Consider the following 11,804-nt stretch of genomic DNA (forward strand, 5'->3'; position numbering starts at 1 on the left):
TGGTTTGAAGAAAATACAGTGTAGATCGGAAGTAGCCAGCTGATAGAAATGCTCCTTTGCACATGAGTGTCTAAACTCTTTTTTCTCTTTTTTCTTTCAATACATTTTTAAATGAAAAATGTTGTACACCAAAATGATCAAGTGATATATATATTTATATACATAAAAATATATATAAGCACACACATATATATATATAGCCCCTTGGAGAACAAGGAGATCAAACCAGTCAATCCTAAAGGAAGTCAACCCTGAATATTCACTAGAAGTTCAATTCAGTTCAGTTTAGTCACTCAGTCGTGTCAGACCATTTGCGACCCCATGGACTGCAGCACGCCAGGCCTCCCTGTCCATCACCAACTCCTGGAGTTTACTCAAACTCATGTCTATTGAATCAGTGTTGGCATCCAACCATCTCAACTTCTGTTGTCCCCTTCTCCGCCGGTCTTCAATCTTTCCCAGCATCAGGGTCTTTTCAAATGAGTCAATTCTTTGCATCAGGTGGCCAAAGTATTGGAGTTTCAGCTTCACCATCAGTCCTTCCAATGAACACCCATGACTGATCTCCTTTAGGATGGACTGGTTGGATCTCCTTGCTGTGCAAGGGACTCTCAAGAGTCTTCTCCAACACACAGTGCAAAAGCATCAATGCTTCGTCACTCAACTTTCTTTATAGTCCAGCTCTCATATCCATACATGACCACGGGAGAAACCATAGCCTTGACTAGATGGACCTTTGTTAACAAAATAATGTCTCTGCTTTTTAATAAGCTGTCTATGTTGGTCATAACTTTCCTTCCAAGGAGTAAGAATCTTTTAATTTCATGGCGGCAATCACCATCTGCAGTGATTTTGGAGCCCAAAACCTAAAGTCTGACACTGTTTCCAGTTTCCCCATCTATTTGCCATGAAGTGATGGGACTGGATGCCATGATCTTAGTTTTCTGAATGTTGAGCTTTAAGCCAACTTTTTCACTCTCCTCTTTCATTTTCATCAAGAGGCTCTTTAGTTCTTCTTCACTTTCTGCCATAAGGGTGGTGTCATCTGCATATCTAAGGTTATTGATATTTCTCCCGGAAATCTTGATTCCAGCTTATGCTTCATCCAGCCCAGCATTTCTCATGATGTACTCTGCATATAAGTTAAATAAGCAGAGTGATAATATACAGCCTTGACGTATTCCTTTTCCTATTTGGAGCCAGTCTGTTGTTCTATGTCCGGTTCTAACTATAGCTTCCTGACCTGCATACAGATTTCTCAAGAGGCAGGTCAGGTGGTCTGGATTCATTGGAAGGACTGATCCTAAAGCTGAAGCTCCAATACTCTGGCCACCTGATGTGAAGAACTGACTCGTTGGAAAAGACCCTGATGCTGGGAAATATTGAGGGCAGGAGAAGTGGGTGACAGAGGATGAGGTGGTTGGATGGCATCACTGATTCAATGTACATGAGTTTGAGCAGACTCCAGGAGATAGTGAAGGACAGGGAAGCCTGATGTGCTACAGTCCATGGGGCCACAAAGAGTTGGACACGACTGAGCTACTAAACAACAGAAGCAAAATGACTGTTTTATATACACACGCACATACATTCTTTTTAAGATTCTTTTCCCATATAGATCATTACAGAGTATTGATTAGAGTTCCCCTTGCTATACAGTAGGTTCTTATTATTCATCTATTTTATAATAGTAGTGTGTATATGTCAACCCCAATCTCCCAATTTATTCCTCTCCCCTACTTTCTCCCTTCATTACCATAAGTTTATTTTCTACATTTTTGAAAATGACTATTTCCACTGTTTCTTCCAAGGAGACTCTATAGGAGTAGGTGCAGAGGTTTAACTTTGGGAACACATGGGTATGTTCCTCACTTTGATTTCTGGTTTTGCAGTGGCCCAAAGGGTCCTCGTGATAATTCCAACAGACAATAAATGCAAAGTCCTCATGTGATAAACTCTACATGAGGTTGTAAAACACCAAGTAACAGAGAATTCCCTGATAGTTCAGTGGTGAGGATTCCATACTTCTACTGCAGGGGGAAGGGAATTCCTGGTTGGGTTTCCTCAATCCCTGGTTGGGGAACTAAAACCCCAAAAACCACACAGGGCAGCCAAAAAAAAAAAAAAACACCAAAATTAAAAGAAAATGATCACCTCTCATAAAAAAATCCATCAACTAAAAAATTATACATTGCATGGAGATCTAAACAATGTGGTTTTAAACTACTTCAAAAAATGAGAAATATTGGAGTATTAATAGACAATGAGAAGTTCAGATTTGTTGCCCTTCTTCTGATTATGGACCTTTGCATTGAAATAAGCTCAGCCACCTGTGATCTGGGGAAATTACTTCGGCTTTTCACTCAAGCTGTTCTCTCTAAGCATCTGGAGCATTGTCTCCACACACTGTTTTCCCATATCTCATGCACATCATTCTTAGTTCCTAAAATGTTTCTTCCTTCACTCCCATTTTTACCCAACTTCTCACAATCATCTCTCGCTTCTCACAATTAGTTGGTTGTGTGTGCTGTGTTAATGTGGTGTGTGTTATTTAGATGGCATTTTAAAAAGTGGCTGTCTCCCTGGCTGGCTTGTTGCACTTTGAGGACCAGGGCTGTATCTTTGTTGCACATCATTTGTTATCTAGACTCAATGCCATGCCCAGCATGCAGTAGACAATTGATAAATACCATTTAGATGAATTAAGTTCAAGACCGACTTGAAGGGGGCAAAAAGCTCAGAAGGCAGTCCAAATGGTATGCAGAAGGGTGATAGAGACAACCTCATTTCACAAACTGCTTTTAAATTATGGTTTGCAGAACCGCAGCTGTGACCTTCATATTGCTGTTTGCTCTCTCATTATTCTGGTCAGCGAGGGCTTCTTATCAGGATCTCTGTGGCTCGAACAAAACTGAAGTCAAGCCCAAAGTATGAAGCTTAGAAAGACCAAAGACGGCGTAAAAGGTGCTAGACATACAACGCGCGTGCACACCCTTCAAGGTCTTTAGACCTTGAAGGTTTCAACAGTCTTTAGAAAACTCCGGGCAGTTCTTTTTTTAATTATTTAGGTCTTAGTTTCAGCTTATGGGATCTAGTTCCCTGACCTGGGATCGAACCTGGGCCCCAGCACTGGGAGCGAACCTGGGCCCCAGCACTGGGAGCACAGAGTCTTAGTCACTGCACCACCAGGGAAGTTCCTCTCCTGACAGTTCTTAGTGGCAAAGGGCACAGAGGGGAGAGTAGGGGAGTTTGAAGCATAAAGAGAGATGGTTTTCCTTTAGTGCCATTCACAGACTTTCAGTGTGAGGCAAGTTTGAAAGTGATGGGTAAGCCAGGATCCTGCCCGAGGCTGATCCTTAACTTTCAGGGTAGCTTCAGGAGAGTGACACAGTTTCTTAATCTCAGTTTCTGAATATTTGTAAAATGGGATAACAATTAATATTAGAAAATTAGAAATTTTAATTTGAGGGTGCTTACTTATTGTTAGCAAAACTGGTTGAAACAAGACCATTTATGCTCTTCAATGATCTCTCTCTCTCCACATTTGTGGGTCTACAATAGAGGGCTATCAGAGGATAAAGATGCTGAAAGATTTCCAGCATTTTCTATATTCCAGACCCTGAGTTAGGTGCCTATTTATGCACCACATTTAATCCCACCATGGGGGTACTGCAGGCTAAGTCTCTTCAATCGAGTCTGACTCTTTGAGACACAATGGACTGTAGCCCCCCAGGCCCCTCTGTCCATGGGATTCTCCAGACAAAGTTGCCATGCCCTCCTCCAGGGGATCTTCCTGACTCAGGGATTGAACCCTGCGTCTTGTGTCTCCTGCGCTGACAGACAAGTTCTTTACTACTTTTGCCACCTGGAAAGCTCTAATCCTGCCACAGGTAGATATAATTTTTTGTTTTTACAAGTTGAACTTACTCCACTGATTTTAAATAATTTAATAGTTACTCAAGCACCCAACTGTCATCCTGGTATGAAGTCCAGAGACCCCCTTTCATTGTTTCACTAATGCTTTATCGAAAAAGCAAGACAGTTCCAGAATAATATCTACTTCTGCTTTATTGAAGATGCCAAAGCCTTTGACTCCGTGGATCACAAAAAAAACTGTGGAAAATTCTGAAAGAGATGGGAATACCAGACCACCTTACCTGCCTCCTGAGAAATCTGTATGCAGGCAGGTCAAGAAGCAACAGTTAGAACTGGACGTGGAACAACAGACTGTTTCCAAATCAGGAAAGGAGAACGTCAAGGCTGTATATTGGCACCCTGCTTATTTAACTTATATGCAGAATACATCATGCAAAATGCCGGGCTGGAGGAAGCACAATCTGGAATCAAGATTGCTGGGAGAAATATCAATAATCTGAGACATGCAGATGACACTACCTTTATGGCAGAAAGTGAAGAACTAAAGAGCTTTTTGATGAAAGTAAAAGAGGAGAATGAAGTTGGCTTAAAACTTAACATTCAAAAAAGGAAGTTCATGGCATCTGGTCCCATCACTTCATGGGAAATAGATGGGGAAACAATGGAAACAGTGACAGACTTTATATTTTTGGGCTCCAAAATCACTGCAGATGGTGACTGCAGCCATGAAATTAAAGAGGCTTGTTCCTTGGAAGAAAAGCTATGACCAACCTAGACAGCATACTAAAAAGCAGAGACATTACTTTGCTGACAAATGTCCATCTAGTCAAAGCTATGGTTTTTCCACTGGTCATGTACTGATGTGAAAGTTGGGCTATAAAGAAGGCTGAGCACCGAAGAATTGATGCTTTTGAACTATGGTGTTGGAGAAGACTCTTGAGAGTCCCTTGGACTGCAAGGAAATCCAACCAGTTCATCCTAAAGGAGATCAGTCCTGAATATTCATTGGAAGGACTGATGTTGAAGCTGAAACTCCAATATTTTGGCCATGTGATTTGAAGAACTGACTCATTGGAAAAGATCCTGATGCTGGGAAAGATTGGGGGCAGGAGGAGAAGGGGATGACAGAGGATGAGACAGTTGAATGGCATCACCGACTCGATGGACATGAGTTTGAGCAACTCACCGGGAGTTGGTGAAGGACAGGGAGGCCTGGCATGCTGCAGTTCATGGGGTCACAAAAAGTCAGACATGACTGAGCAACTGAACTGAACTGAATGCTTTATTTCCAGAAAAAGATGTAGGCTTTCTTTAGCCTAATAAGATGGTTAGTCCAGCGTCTCTTCCCAGTGGTGAGAAAACAGGAACCTTCTTTGCTACCAGATGTATCTAGTGAAGAAAAGGTTCTTCCTGTTCCCACAAAGGCTCTTTCCACCTTTCAGGGTTATAGCTGGGGGGCCCTGTACCCTCCTAGGGCTTCCTCATCAGCCTACCTGGCTGTGGAATTATTTCCCAGAACATTACCACCAAGTGAGGGCCAGCACACCCAGAGCAGCTGTTTGGGGTGTCGGCCCTTGTCTTAAGCCAAGGGTTCTTAACATTTTTTGTTCCATGGGTACTTTCAGCATTTCGTTGAAGTTTCTGAATCTCTTCTCGAAATATTTCTTTTTTTTTTTTTTAATTTACCTTCTTAAAGTGATCTTTTAAAAAATGTATTCTATTTTTTAAAGGTCTTTATTGAATTTATTACAATATTGTCTCTCTTTTAACTTTTGTTATTTTGGCCATGAGGCATGTGGGATCTTAACTCCCTGATCAAGGATTGAACCTGTACCTTCTGATTGGAAAGTGGAGTCTTAACCACTGAATCACCAGGGAAATCCCCCCTTGAAATATTTCTTAAATGTACAAAATAGTGTGCATAGAATTATCAAGGTGACCAGCTGCACTGAAATTTGTTGATCAAAATATAATAAAACCTAAAAGTCTGATAGAGATGTTTCTTCATAATATAGAAAATAACAAGACCTAGTGGCATTTTTAATAACTAGTAAAATTTCAGAGTAAGAGTAATGAGTATTTTAAGGCATCTGGAACAAGTGTAATATGGGAGAAAATTATTTGAGATTTCTATTGATGACAAAAACCATAAAACTACTAATGGAAATAATGAATTTCAATTAAATGCACTTTTTTCCCCTATTCAACTATATGGACCACCTGAATTCTATTCATGAAGCTGTGGGTGAAAATATCTGTTGATTCTTTTTTTTTAAAGATTTCTTTTTAATGTGGACCATTTTAAACGACTGAATATGTTTTTTTTAAAGATTTTTTAAAAAAAAATGTGGACCATTTTTGAAGTATTGAATTTGCTACAATATTGCTTCTGTTTTTTACATTCCAGTGTTTTGACCACGAGGCATGAGGGACCTTAGCTTCCTGACCAGGGATTGAACCCACGTCTCCTGCATTAGAAGCTGAAGTCTTAACCACCGGACTGTCAGGGAAGTCCTCTGTTTCAATGTAATTTTACCTCAGGAATCTCCTTGTCATTTCTTGTCCCTGGTAATTCTCATAGTTACCTTCATTTATAGCAATAAATCTCCTTAACTTGACATCCCAGGGGCAAAGGGAGGAGTGTAAGTCAAAATCTCCCCAGGAGTGCCTGTGCTCCTTAAAAAAGTTAATTCAACACCCCGTATGTGATAGGCTTTACATAAGAAGAGCTAGAGGACATGTGAAGTTATCCTCAGCAAAGATAGTAAAACTAAGTTTGCCGAGCAGAAGAGAACTCTACAGACAGATAACAAACTTGAGGCTCAGAGAGTTTAAGCAACTTGCTCAAGTTTGCACAGAAGGTAGAAAGCAGAGCCTGGCCAAACACGTCTGTCTAATTTCCTAAATTTAACCTTTTTCTGCTATATCATTTCATTTTCTGTGTAAGATAAATTGGATTTCCACTGATCTCAAGGTATCAAAAATGTCAAAGAAACTTCTGAAATATCAAAGGAAGACATTTTAAATTTTAGCTTTTTCTTCTGTTTATTATGTTTTATTTAGCTTTAGTTTGGAAGGTGCTGTCAAATTAAAATAGTGTCAACTTTCTGACGTGGAGCCCTCTTTTTCCCAATGAGGATACATCTAGATAATAGAGAATATTTTATGTTTACAGATAGCTATTCAATATTTGAGCAAACTACAGGAGGAAGCGGAGGACAGGGAGCCTGGGGTCACAAAGAGTTGGACAAGACTTTAGCAACTGAACAACAATAATAGTTATTTAACAGCTGTCCCCAGACTCTGTCCCTGATACATAGTGACTTTATCGTGGAATCCTAAAAATTGCTATGCACTTCAAACTTTGTAGACTGAGGAGAAAAATACACTCCACGTACTTCTCAAATCAAAGGAGATGGAGGGACTTCCCTGGCTGTCCAGTAGTTAAGACTTCATCTCTCAATGTAGGAGGTGCAGGTTTGATCCCTGGTCAGGCAGCTAAGACCCCACATGCCTCATGGCCACAAGACCAGGCCATAAAAAAGGAAGCAGTACTGTAACAAATTCAATAAAGACTTTAAAAATGATCCACATAAAAAACTTAAAAGATATGGAAACTACATCTCTATGCTGTTCAGTCAGGAATGTTTTACACTTACAGTATACATTATATATTTAAATTTTAATTATATATTTATTTAAATGTAGTTTTTACTCTGAAAGAGTGGGAATCACTAACATGTATTTACCCCTGCCTGTTAGATGGAAAAATCTCATCAACTAATGAACATGTACAAAGAGTTTTCTAATCTGATTGTTACTATGTGTTAAGAGTTGAGACATGGTTGACATTATATAAAAGCATCCCCTTTTTAACGAGGTCACTTCTTGCTACTTTCAGAATTTTCACACTAACATTTGACTAATATAAGAAATGCTGCTATGGACATTCATGTACAAGTTTTTGTTGCAGATACATTAATATATTTTTATTTCTTTGGGGTATACATGGAGGGGTGGAGTTTCTATGTCATATGATAACTATGACTAATCATTTGAGGACCTACCGGGCTGTATTCCAAATGGCTGCACCATGGTAACCCACTTCAGTATTCGTGCCTGGAAAATTCCACTGACAGAGGAGCCTGGAGGGCTACAGTCTGTGGGGTCACAAAGAGTTGGACGTGACCGAGCAGGACAAGTGTCTTCTGTTCCCAACAGAAGCGCGTGAGGATTCTTTCTCCACACCCTCGTCAACACTTGCTGTTGTCTGAATTTTTGACCCCGCCATTCACTCTAGTGGGTATGAGGTGCCATGTCCTTGTGGTTTTGACTTGCATTTCCCTGATAACTAATCAGTCCTGGTGTTCATTGGAGGGACTGATGTTGAAGCTGAAACTCCAGTACTTTGGCCACCTGATGTGAAGAGCTGACTCATTTGAAAAGACCCTGATGCTGGGAAAGATTGAGGGCAGGAGGAGAAGGGGATGACAGAGGATGAGATGGTTGGATGGCATCACCGACACAATGGACATGGGTTCGGGTGAACTCTGGGAGTTGGTGATGGACAGGGAGGCCTGGTGTACTGCAGTTCATGGGCTCACAAAGAATCGGACACGACTGAGCGACTGAACTGAACTGATAACTAATGATGTTGAACATCTTTTCATGTGCTTTGACCATTTGCATATCTTAAATGTCTGCTCAGATCCTTTGCTCATAATTTTTTTAAAGTGTTGCACCAATTCAGGTTCTTGACAGAACTCTGTCGCTAACTCAGATACCATATAAAGTGAGTCTCAAACTGCGTTTGTCATAATTTTTCTCATCTTTAATGTGGCTGAGGACTCTTTTCCATCTCAAGAAGCTGTAAAGGCTAGGTAAGAGAGAATATATGCAGGTACTTTATAAATCAAAAAGAGATGAGAAATCTAGGCTATTAAAAAACTAACAAAGTGGAAAATGTATAGGGCAGTTTGGGGGGAAATTTTGAAACCTTGGTATAAGTACAAGTACACCAAGTATAAGCTGGAAAAATAAAAACATACTATTTAAATTATAAAACTATTAAAGTGTTTATATCTTATCAACATTAGGAATCAGAAGAGATTTTAAAAGTTTCTATTTTGAATAATTTTAGGTTTAGAATAAAAATTTTAGGTTTATCTCTATTGCAAAGACAAAAGAGTTCCTTATTATCCTTCATTCAGTTTCTTCTAAAGTTGTCATCTAACATAATCATAATACAGTGGTCAAAATCAGGAAGTTAACACTGGGACAATGCTAATGCTCCCCTGTCCATGGGGATTCTCCAGGCAAGAATACTGGAGTGGGTTGCCATGCCCTCCTCCAGGGGATCTTCCCAACTCAGGGATCAAACCCAGGTCTCCTGCATTGCAGGTGGATTCTTTCCCATCTGAGCCACCAAGGAAGCCGAAGAACAGAGGAGTGGTTAGCCTGTCCCTTCTCCAGGGGATCTTCCCAACCCAGGAATCAAACTGGGGTCTCCTGCATTGCAAGGAGATTCTTTACCAGCTGAGCTACCAGGGGAGCCCACGATACTGACAGTACAACACTATTAGCCTCAGACTTTTTTTGCTGGTGTCTTTTCTGTTCCAAAGTTCAACCCATGGTCCCATGTTGCTTGTAGTCATCGTGTCTTTTAACCTCTTTTCATCTAGAAGAGTTTCTCAGTCTCTCCCTGTTTCTGATGACCCTGACGTTTTTGAAGAATACTGGTCAGGTGTTTTGCAGAATGGAGTTTGCCAGATGTTTTCTCGTGATTAGATGGGGTTATGGATTTTAGGGCTAGCTACTCCAGAGGTGAACTGCGCTTCTTCTCATGTCGTATCACAGAGCGTGTGATCTGGATATGTTTTATCACTGGGGATATTGGCCTTGGCTACGTGGTTGAGGTGGAGAAGAAGTTGGATGTTGAGAAAATTTCACCCCCCCCCCCATAGTCTTGCCCAGAAAAGATTAGGCCCCAAATATGTTTCCCTAAATTCACTCTTAATAAAATGCAGCAGCTGCTATTCCACTGTACAAAAGTAAAAGACAAAAAGAATAAAAGAAAAGGAGGTGGGTGGGAGAGAAATTTGCATCTGCGTTCCAGGGAGATCCCGCCTCATCAGGGCCTTGGCCGTTGGGCACCAGGGAGGTGACAGCTAAAATGAAAGGCAAGGCAAGTAACCAGGCCTGGTGCTGGGCAAGCTGCTTTCCAAAGATAAGATGAGAACTGAAGAGCCTCCCCGAAAGCATGGCGACCTTTTTTTCCTTCCAGAACTGGGTCCTTTCCCGACTGTGTTTTATCAGGGTGCCTCAGCTCACTGGGCTTCAGGCCCTAATGTATCTTTCCAGTACGCATTTAGTGGCCTTTTGAACAACCCCTGGTACCTGATAGCTGCCAGGCTCTTTACACAGAGTAATTATAATCCTTCAAACTGTCCAACAAGGTAGGTTTGTTTACTACTGCTATCGTACAAAGGGAAAACGGAGAAACTATTAATAAATGACTCCCAAAGTCTAATAGCATTTAGAAAAATTTCAGGGCTCAGATTAGAATGCAGTCTATCTGACTGTTGCTCTTTTTCTTTGTCTAATGGATGCTGACGCTCTCTCACTGTCTTGTAGGTATTACTGACAGTTATGACAAGGATTTCAGAGACGTAGCGGCAGTAAAGAATGGAGTGGGTTAAGGAGAAAATGGGAAAGCAGAAGTGAAGGAATTAATAAATACAACAATTGGAGGGACTTCCCTTGGCGGTCTAGCAGTGAGACCTCATGCTTCCAATGCAGGGGGCACGGGTTTGATGCCTGGTTGAGTATTTAAGATCCCCTATGCCCTGCGGTGTGGCAACAAAGCAAAACAAAACAATTTGAAATGTCCGTGCAAAGGAAAAAAATGAAAAAGAAAGAAGCTTATCAAGTAACCAAAATGCATTGGGAACCAGAGAACAGATGCCGTGGTTGGCCTTGGATGGAGTGAGACAGTTTTCCCATTTGAACAAAAGGGAAGAAATGAATATATATGTATATACAGCTGATGGATAACACCTTTTTCCACTATGAAAAGGAACAAGGTCTTTAGATAGGGAAAAGATGTTCTTTTTGGTTTCACCAAACCACATTTCATATGACTTTCCATCTTTGCAAATGAATGATTTTTATTGGCTATAGTATCCCATTTGATGATAAGAGGTCTATGCCCACTGTATATTTTTTTTTAAATGAAGAATATGAGACAGAGGTGCTATGTAGCCCACTAACCCTGAATATTTTATGACCTCCACAGTTACAAAAAGTTCCTCAAATAGAGAGCAGTCTTCTGGTTGCTAAGGGGGAAGGGGTGTGGGAGAGGGAAGGATTGGCAGATTGGGGTTAGCAAATGCAAACCAGTACACATAGGATGGACAAAAAGCAAGGCAAATAACAAACCAGACTCTACGCAACACTCTGTAACAACCCAAATGAGAAAAGAATCTGACGCATAGGATTAAGTACATGTGTAACCGGATCAGGTTGTTGTACACTGAAAACAGACTCAACATTGGAACCCCACTCTGTTTCAATATAAAATAAAAATCAAATTTAAAAGGAACAGAAAAGAAATGCCAAGGCAATTGCCCTCAGCCTCGTGACTAGGGCCGGTGTCATATCCCTGGAGCCTGAAGAGCTTTGGAGCCTAAGGCAGGAGTGTGGTGGAGCTGAGGGGACTGGGGGAGGCGCCAGCAGACGAGCCCCACTTGGACCTGGGGTGCCTGGTCCCCTGTGCACGGCACCCCGACCTCCAGATCCAGGGGGGCCTTTCTACAGCCTCGAAAGCATGAGGGACCTTGGAAACTCGCCCGGCGTCCGTGACTCCCAGTACTGGTGTTCCCACCGGCAACCTTCTTCCTCAGGGTCCCCCCACCTAAGTAAGACAACAC

This window comes from Dama dama, chromosome 7 (genome assembly GCF_033118175.1).
Source record: "Dama dama isolate Ldn47 chromosome 7, ASM3311817v1, whole genome shotgun sequence".
Lineage (NCBI taxonomy): Eukaryota > Metazoa > Chordata > Mammalia > Artiodactyla > Cervidae > Dama > Dama dama.